At 46.6% G+C, this 10,220-nt stretch overlaps 1 protein-coding gene across 1 annotated transcript in view; it reads right to left on the bottom strand.

The window, feature by feature from the left end:
* Positions 1-10,220, bottom strand: part of ENGASE (endo-beta-N-acetylglucosaminidase) — a 639,565-nt gene that overhangs the window by 28,644 nt on the left and 600,701 nt on the right. The window lies entirely within an intron of this gene.

Genomic DNA, 10,220 nt, shown 5'->3' on the forward strand with positions numbered 1-10,220 from the left:
TTTTATTATTTTATTTTATTTTATTTTTTGGGATGGAGTCTTGCTCAGTCGCCCAGGCTGGAGTGCAGTGGCACAATCTCGGCTCACTGCAAGCTCCGCCTCCCGGGTTCACGCCATTCTCCTGCCTCAGCCTCCCAAGTAGCTGGGATTACAGGCGCCCGCCACCACGCCCGGCTAATTTTTTGCATTTTTAGTAGAGATGGGGTTTCACCGTTTTAGCCAGGATGGTCTCGATCTCTTGACCTCATGATCCACCCGCCTCGGCCTCCCAAAGTGCTGGGATTACAGGCGTGAGCCACCGCGCCCGGCCTATTTTATTTTTTTGAGACAGTCTTGCTCTGTCACCCAGGCTGGAGTCCAGTGGCCAGGCTGGAGTCCAGTGGCGCAATCTCTGCTCACTGCAACCTCTGCCTCCCAGGTTCAAACGGTTCTCCTGCCTCAACCGCCCAAGTAGCTGGGATTACAGGCATGCGCTGCCACGCCTAGCTAATGTTTTTTTTATTTTTTTTATTTTTTATTTTTAGTAGAGACAGGGTTTCCCCATGTTGGCCAGGCTGGTCTCAAACTCCTGACCTCAGGTGATCTGTCCCCCGCCCTCAGCCCCCCTCAGCCTCCCAAAGTGCTGGGATTACAGGTGTGAGCCACCACGCCTGGCCTGATACTTTATTTTAAACTAAAATAACCAGCTTCTATTTGAATATTTATCTATAATAAAGACGTATAGCTTTCTGTGCTAGTTTGGTTTTTTTGTTATTGTTTGTTTGTTTTATTTTGCTTTTCTGGGGCAAGGTCTGGCTCTGTCACCCAGGCTGGAGCACAGCTGGCACGATCGTGGCTCACTGGGACCTCAACCACCTGAGCTCAAGAGAGTGTCTCAAAAAAAAGGGACAACAGTGAAGTTTGCCACACCTCCCCCTTCAGCCTCCTGAGCAGCTGGGACCACAAGCGCATGACACCATGCCCAGCTACTTTTTGCATTTTTTGTAGAGATGGGTTTTCACCATGTTACCCAGGCTGGTCTTGAACTTATCGGCTCAAATGATCCACCTGCCTTGGCCTCCCAGAGTGCTGGGATTACAGGCATGAGCCACCATGCCCGCCTGCTAGCTTGGTTTTTCATACTAAAAAGGTAGCATGTGCACCTCACACAATGCATATTAAGTAGAATTTAAAATACAAATGTGGCCAGGCGCGGTGGCTCACGCCTATAACCCCAGCACTTTGGGAGGCTGAGGCGGGTGGATCATGAGGTCGGGAGTTTGAGACCAGCCTGACCAACATGGTGAAACCCTGTCACTATTAAAAATACAAAAATTGGCCGGGCGCGGTGGCTCAAGCCTGTAATCCCAGCACTTTGGGAGGCCGAGACGGGCGGATCACGAGGTCAGGAGATCAAGACCATCCTGGCTAACACGGTGAAACCCCGTCTCTACTAAAAAATACAAAAAACTAGCTGGGCGAGGTGGCAGGCGCCTGTAGTCCCAGCTACTCGGGAGGCTGAGGCAGGAGAATGGTGTAAACTCGGGCGGCGGAGCTTGCAGTGAGCTGAGATCCGGCCACTGCACTCCAGCTTGGGTGACAGAGCGAGACTCCGTCTCAAAAAAAAAAAAAAAAAAAAAATACAAAAATTAGCCAGGCATGGTGGCACGCACCTGTAATCCCAACTACTCAGGAGGCTAAGGTAGGAGAATCGCTTCAACCCGGGAGGCAGAGGTTGCAGTGAGCCAAGGTCGCACCACTGCATTCCAGCCTCGGCGACAGAGCGAGACTCCATCACACACACAAAAAAAAATACAAATGTACTCATTGCTCAACCCCAACCACCATCCACTTCTCTGCCTCTTGTTTTTTCTTTTTTTTTCTCCAGATTTTTTTATTGTGATAAAACACACATAACGTAAGATTTGCTATCTTACCCTTTTTAAGTGTGCCTCTCAGTGGTGGTATGATTTTCCTCCAATTTGGCCTTCAGGTGTCTCCTGGAGAGTGGCTGCAAACTTGCCCTGACAGGGCTCCAGGGGAAGTGCTGGCGGGTGTTTGCAGTATGCCTTTCACAGGAGGCTGCTTTTTTTTTTTTTCTTTTTTCTTTTTTTGAGATAGAGTCTCACTCTGTCACCCAGGCTGGAGTGCAGTGGCATGATCTCAGCTCACTGCAAGCTCCACCTCTTGGGTTGGAGCATTTCTCCTGCCTCAGCCTCCCGAGTAGCTGGGATTACAGGCACGTGCCACCATACCGGGCTAATTTTTGTACTTTTTAGTAGAAATGGGGTTTCACGGTATTAGCCAGACTGGTCTCAAACTCCTGACCTCAGGTGATCTGTCCCACTTGGCCTCCCAAAGTGCTGGGATTACAGGCATGAGCCACTGTGCCTGGCCATAGGAGTCTGCTTTATTCTGGTGGATGGCCTAATGCCTACATGTGACCAGGTGTCCCTCTCCCAGAAAACTTGTTTCCACGGGAAGCCCTTGTGGCTCTTGTGTGACCTATGTCCTTACCAAGACAGCCACTCTCTAGAGGAGCCCTGACCAGGAGGCATTAGCTTAGAGGAAGCACCATTACAGAACATGCGGTGGAAGAGAAATAGTTTATTACTCACAGACCCTGCGGAGAACAAGGTGCCCGAGAAGGCAATGGGCAGTCCAGAGACAGCAGGGAGCTCGCCGAGCGGTGGAGAATGTATGTGTGTATGTGGCAGTGGAGGGGTTAGGGAGACCTGTGGGATCAGGCCCTCATTAAGGCCCATGGGTATTATCTTATTCTTTCTTGTGGGGATTGTGGATTGTTAGTTTAAAGAAAACACACACAAAAGGGGAACTTACTGCCATGACTCCGGTGTTGGCCATTAGGTTTTTGTCGCAGTCAGCAATGGTGGGGTATGCTGGGTTTGGTATCAGTGAGATGAGGAGTAAGCAGGTGTAACACAAATAACCACATGAGCAGGGGAGTGTTAAGACCAAGGGTGACATGGTATGTTTCAGAAGAAAACTATGCTGCATCCAGTATTAGATTCTAGCCCCGTTCATTTTCTTTGAAGAGTTTTGGCTTTGTTTTTTATTTGTTTTGTTTTGTTTGAGATGGAGTCTGGCTCTGTCACCCAGGCTGAAGTGCAGTGGTACAATCTCAGCTCACTGCAACCTCCGCCTCCCAGGTTCAAGCAATTCTCCTGCCTCAGCCTCCCAAGTAGCTGGGATTACAGGCATGCACCAGCACACCCGGCTAATTTTTGTATTTTTAGCAGAGACGGGGTTTCACCATGTTGGCCAGGCTGTTCTCGAATTCCTTACCTCAGGTGACGTCGGCCTCCCGAAGTTGTGTTATTATTATTACTATTTTTTGAGATAGTCTGGCTCTGTCACCCAGGCTGGAGTGCAGAGATGCTATCATGGCTTACTGCAGCCTCAACCTCCCTGGGCTCAGGTGATCCTCCCACCTCAGCCTACCAAATAGCTGGGACCACAGCCGTGTGCCACCCTGCCTGGATGATTTTTTTCTATTTTTTGGTAGAGATAAGGGCATTCACTTTGCTGCCCAGGTTGGTCTCGAACTCCTAAGCTCAAGCGATCCTCCTACCTTGACTTTCTAAAGCGTTGAGATTACAGGTGTGAGCCACCGTACCTAGCCAATGAAGTATTTTATTCTTATTATTTGAGACACAGTCTCACTCTGTCACCCAGGCTTGAGTGCGGTGGTACAATCTCAGCTCACTGCAGCCTTGACCTCGCTGGGCTCAAGTGGTCCTCCCACCTCAGCCTTCCAAGTAGCTAGGACTACTGGTATGTACCACCACACCCAGCGAACTTTTTGTAGAGATGGTGTTTCACCATGTTGCCCAGGCTGGTCTTGAACTCCTGGGCTCAAGAAATCCACCTGTCTCGGCCTCCCAAAGTGCTGAGATGGCAGGCGTGAGCCACTGTAAATGGGCCAATAAAGTATTTTTTTAAATTAAGACATGTACATTTTTTATAAGAATTAATGCTGTTGCACACTTAATAGACTACAGTATAGCATAAACATAACTTGTATATGCACTGGGAAACAGTGCTGACCCACAGCCCAACACACCCCACAGATGCTGACCACAATAAAAACCTGATTGTTTTAGCCAGAACCCCCTCACCCCAATGTTTCCTCATAGGAATTTTCCACCCACTGACCCCCACCCTACTCCTCAGCTATAAATCCCCATTTGCCCAAGCTGTATTCCGGGTTGCGTTCAATCCCTTTCCTCCACTGCAAGACCCCATTGCAGTGGTCCCTGTACCTGTTGCAACAGTCCTGATAAGATCTGCCTTACCATGCCTTAATGGGAGTTACTAAATAAGGTCTTCTTTAACAATTTGGCCAGGCGTGGTGGCTCACGCCTGTAATCCCAGCACTATGGGAGGTTGAGGTGGGCGGATCACCTGAGGTCAGGAGTTCAAGACCAGCCTGACCAACATGGTGAAACCCTGTCTCACGAAAAATACAAAAATTAGCCAGGCATGGTGGCGCACACCTGTAATCCCAGCTACTCAGAGGGCTGAGGCAGGAGAATCACTTGAACCCAGGAGGTGGAGGTTGCAGTGAGCTTAGATCGCACCACTGTACTCCAGCCTGGGTGACACAGCGAGACTCTGTCTCCAAAAACAACAAACAGCAACAACAACAAAACAACAGAGTTGTGCAGCTATCACCACAATCTAATTTTAGAACAGTTTGTCTCAGCCAGGCATGGTGGCTCATGCCTGTAATCCCAGCACTTTGGGAGGCCAAGGCGGGTGAATCACAAGGTCAGGAGTTTGAGACCAGCCTGACCAACATAGTGAAACCCTGTCTCTACTAAAAATACAAAAAAATTAGCCAGGCATGGTGGCATGTACCTGTAATCCCAGCTACTTGGGAGGCTGAGGCAGGAGAATCACTTGAACCTGGGAGGCGGAGGTTGCAGTGAGCCGAGATCACGCCACTGCCTTCCAACCTGGGCAACAGTGCAAGACTCCATCTCAAAAACAAAGCAAAGCAAAACAACAAACAAAAAACAGTTTGTCTCCCCAAAAAGAAACCAAGTAGCAGTCATATTCTAATCCCCCCACCACACACAAGCAGCCTTGGAAACCTCTCGTCTGCTTTCTGTCTCCATGGATGTACCTCCCCCAGAGGTTTCATATAAATGGAATCCCACAATATGTGGTCTTTGTGTCTGGTTTCTCTCACACAGTGTAATGTTTTGAGGTTCATTCCATGCTGTAGCATGCATCACTAATGCATTCCTTTTATAGCCAAATAATATCCCATCATATGGACACACCACATTTTATTTATTCCATTACCCACCGATGGACATTTGGGTTGTTTCCATTTTTTTGGCTATTATGAATACTGCTTGGAACATTGGAGCACAAGCTTTAGTGTGGGAGCTTGTCCTTATTTCTCTGGGGTATACACTTAGTGGAAGTACTGAGTCATGTGGCAACTCTATGTTTAACATTCTGAGAATTTTCCGACTGGTTTCCAAGATTGTTATTTTCTTACTGGCGACATCCGTTGAGAACCGCCACCAAATTCACCAGTGTTCTAGGCCTGGATTCCTCCCTATGTCTCTCACCTTCCCTCTGGGTTCATTTTCTCTCAGCGCAGGTTTTCCAGTGACAGATTCCCCCAATTTTTGTTCGTTTGAAAAAGTATTTTAAAAAATATTTTAATTGGAAATAGAACTGAGATGGACAGTTATTTCTAGCCCTTTAAACATTCCATTCTGCTATCTTGTGGCTTCTGCTCTTTTGCTTGTATTTGTTCGTTCTCTCGTTGCTATAAAGAACTGCCTGAGACTGGGCGATTTATAAAGAAAAGAGGTTTAATTGGCTCACAGTTTTTCAGGCTGTAGAGGAAGCATGATGGCTTCTGGAGAGATCTCAGGAAACTTTCAATCATGGCAGAAGGCAAAGGGAAGCAGGCTGGTCTTGCATGGCCAGAGCAGGTTGAAGAGAGATGGGGAAGGTGCCACATATTTTGACACAACTGGATCTCGTGAGAATTCTATCACAAGAACAGGGGGACTCAAGGGGAACCCACCCCCATGACCCAATCACCTCCAACCAGGCCCCACCTCCAACATTGAGAATTACAATTTGACATGCTTGGGAGAGGACACGAATCCAAACCACAGCAGAGGTCAGTTGTCATACTTACTATCACTCCTGTGAAAGAAAATATTTTCCCCTCTCCTTTTAAGACTTTCTCTTGGTCTTTGGTTTTTAGCAGTTGTACCATGATATGCCACGCTGGCTGTGACCTTGGTTTTATTTGTCTTGCTTGGGATTCACCGAGTTTCTTGAATCTGTACCTTAGAGAATGATCAATTGAGTGATTTTTCTCAGCTATTTTATCTTCCAGTATTTCTGTTGCCTTGTCTCTCTCGTGTCGCCTTCTGGGACTCCAGTTGCACATATATTGGGCCTTCTTCTTGTCACTTCTGTACCTTTGTTCTGTGTTTTCATCCCTTTGTCTTTCCATACTTCTTTCTAAATATTTTCTTCTGATTTCTCTTCTAATTCACTGATTTTTCTCTTCAGCTCTGTACAGTATGATGGTATATTTATCCACCAAGTTCTTAGTTCCTTTTTTTTTTTTTTTTTTGAGACAGGGTCCCACTCCGTACCCCAGGCTGGAGTGCAGTGGTACAATCTTGGCTCACTGCAGCTTCCACCTCCTAGTTTCAAGTGATCCTCCTGCCTCAGCCGCCCAAGTAGCTGGGACTACAGGCATGTGCCACCATGCCTGGATAGTTTTTGTATTTTTTTGTAAAGATGGGATTTTGCCATGCTGCCCAGGCTCTTAAATTCATTTGTTTTTCACTTCTAGAGTTTCCATTTGCTTCTTTATTATCATTACCATCATTAAAGTTTTCTGCCACAAATATCAATCCTTTTTTTACCTCCCTGAATGTAGCAAGCATAGTTATTTTATATTTTGATTGTGATAACTCTAAATGGTAAGAGTTTTTTCCTCTGTGTGGTAAACATTTAATACATTCTTGTGGAATATCTTAGTAAGCAGGATCTCAAGTTGCATGGAGAACTAACTTAGTGGCTATGTCAATTGATCGGTTGGAACATTTCCTGTCTTTAGGCAAGGAGGTTTCCAAATTTTCCAGAGCATATGGACTTCTAATCCTATCTGTAAAAGTGTCTAAAGCGGAAATTCCTTGTCCTTGCCTGGCCATCTGCATAATGAGATATGGGCTCACTCCATCTGCCCTAGGAAGGGCTGGATACGGGAGCACTTGAGGTCACCATAGCTTCCCATTCCTGCCCCAGCTGTGGAAGGACTTGAGAGAGGAAGACATGGTCCTCAATTAGTCATTCCTTGTGGAATGCTTCCCCTGGCACCTGCATCAGCCTCCCACTGACTGTGATCTCACCCACCAGTTGATTCAAAAATGCTTGTTTGACATTGTTCTTGGAAAAACTAACCCTGACACTCCCATCCCATCTCACTGGCCCTTGGCCCCTGGCCCCTGTGCCATCATAAGCCAAGCCCAGAACAATAGGACCAACTCTGAAGGTCATGACTCTGGAGCTCCAGGACTTAACCAGCCTTCAATAGAGAAGGCTGAGGCAGCCTGATTTTTTGGTTTTGTGTTGTTTGTTTTTGTAACTGCTGTTTATTGAGATACCATTTACATACCATAAAATCATCCACTTAAAGTGTAGAATTCAATAATTTTTAGTTTGGATTTGCTTATTCTGGACATTTCATATAAATGGGATCATGCAACGTATGGTCTTTTTTGTCTGGCTTCTTTCCCTTTGAATAACATTTCTGAGGTTTACCAATGTTGTAATATGTAACAGCATTTCATTCCTTTTTATTTATTTATTTATTTTTTGAGATGGAGTCTCACTCTGTCGCCTAGGCTGGAGTACAGTGGCGCAATTTTGGCTCACTGCAAGCTCTGCCTCCTGGGTTCACATCATTCTCCTGCCTCAGCCTTCTGAGTAGCTGGGACTACAGGGGCCCGCCACCACACCTGGCTAATTTTTTGTATTTTTAGTAGAGACGGGGTTTCACCTTGTTAGCCAGGATGGTCTTGATCTCCTGACCTCATGATCTGCCCACCTCAGCCTCCCAAAGTGCTGGGATTACAGGTGTGAGCCACCATGCCCGGCCTCCCAGCTGTCTTCTAAAGAGGTCTCACCATTTTGCATTCCTAACAGCAGTCCCAGTGGTTCCATATCCTCACCAACACATGTTATCATCTGTCTTCTTGACTGCATACTTCCCATTGATTGTAGAGTTGTGTCTCACTGTGGTTTTGACTCACGTTTCCCTGATGATTACACCTGTTCATGTATGTATTAGCTTCTGTATATCTCTTTTGGAGAAGTGTGGGCTGCTTCACCCATTTTTAATTAGATTATTTGTCTTTTTATTATTGAGTTGCAAGAGTTCTTTATATATTCTAGATATAAGTCCCTTATCAGATATATGATTGGCAAATATTTTCTCCCATTCCGTGAGTTGTCTTTTCACTTACTTGATGGTGTCCTTTGAAATACAGAAATGTACGAGTTTGATGATGTGCAGTTGATCTATTTTTTTATTTTGTTGCTTGTACCTTTGGTATCATACCTAAGAAATCATCACCTAATCCAAGGTCATGAAGATGTATGCCTGGGCTTTCTTCTAAGAATTTTGTAGTTTTAGCTCTAATATTTAGGCCTTTGATCCGTGTTTAATTTTTGTATATGGTGTGAGGTAGGGGCCCAACTCCATTGTTTTGCATGTTGGGACATCGACATCTTACGTTATTATTTTCTGTTACATTCTGTTTTTTAAAAATAATCTGGGCAACAATGTCTCATCTTATGGCAGTCATTATGGCCCAATAAATCAACTTGCCATCACACCACTGCATTCCCACAGTGGACCTTACAGAAAATTATCATTGAGGACTAGTGTGGGTCATGCCCTCCTCATCCCCATGCCTGGCTACAAAAGCTCCTGAAAGTCCTAACATAAGCAGTTCTTTCCCTGGACTGAGTCATCAGTCATTTCTAAGTCTTTTTGCTAAAACACTGATATTTGTATTGCAACTGAGCCTTCCTGACCCTTTACTGAGATGGCTAGCCAATTTCTCATGACCTTGGGACAGGAAACTGGGAGAGGACCCTGTCAAGATCAACTGCTTGGGGAGGGCATCAGGTGGAGCAGATCGCTTGGTACCAAGCATGCAGCTCTTCTGAGAAGGCTGGCCTCTATGTCACACTGCAGTCAAAACCCTGAGAAAGTCCTCAGAAAGGCAAGGACCATATCTTATCTGTCCTTATGCCTCTAGTACCTAGCACACAGTCTGCCACAAAGCAAGAGCAAGGGAAATATTTGGAGGAAGAATGGGTGGAGCATAAATGCCAGCCTGAAAAGATTGGGGGTGGGGGAACCCCAAAGGTAGAGGGGTGTTAAAAGGAGCATGGGGCAGGCCCAGGAGCAGACCCCGCCTCCTTTCCCACGAGAACTTGACCAGCAGGGAAATAGGTATTACACGGTCCACGTGACTTTGTCTCCAGAGAGGGTTGTCATTGGGCACCTGTAAGAAGCTGGCTGGTTCCCTCCAGGCACCTCTGGGAAGGGCACTTAGTCCCTGCTCCCCACTGCCTGGGAAGCGCATCCTCTGCTGAGTGGCCTGAACTCCCCAGAGGTGGGGGCCTGCTCCTTCTCCCACAGAAAGCAGGATTGCAGGGTCTACCTGATCCAATCTGGCCCTAGCCCAGGGCCAAGCATGACCACGTGGCTTCACTCCAGGAGCAGGCAGAAGAAGGAGATCAGCTGTTTGCAGCCTGCTGGCACCAGAGAGAGCAAGGTAGATCCCGTCGGCAGCTGGATCAGGGCCTGGCTTCTAACCCAGTTGGCAAGCAATGGAGAGAAGAACGAACATCTGCTCTGCACCACTGGAGAACAGAGCGGGCTGCTGATGGGTATATTCAAGCTGCAAGCCGTGGTAGTGGTTGAACTGTATCCCCTGAAAAAAGATATGTCCAAGTCCTCATCTCTGGTACCTGTGAATGTCACCTTATTTGGAAATAGTCTTTGCAGATGTAATTAGGATCTAGAGAGAAGACCGTCCTGGATTTACAGTGGGCCCTAAATATTTACCTGATTCTCTAAATCCTCCAACAAGTGTTATAGTAAGGGAAGGGAGAGGAAGATTTGAGACACTCAGAAGGGAAGGCCACGTGAAGAT

This window comes from Macaca thibetana, chromosome 16 (genome assembly GCF_024542745.1).
Source record: "Macaca thibetana thibetana isolate TM-01 chromosome 16, ASM2454274v1, whole genome shotgun sequence".
Lineage (NCBI taxonomy): Eukaryota > Metazoa > Chordata > Mammalia > Primates > Cercopithecidae > Macaca > Macaca thibetana.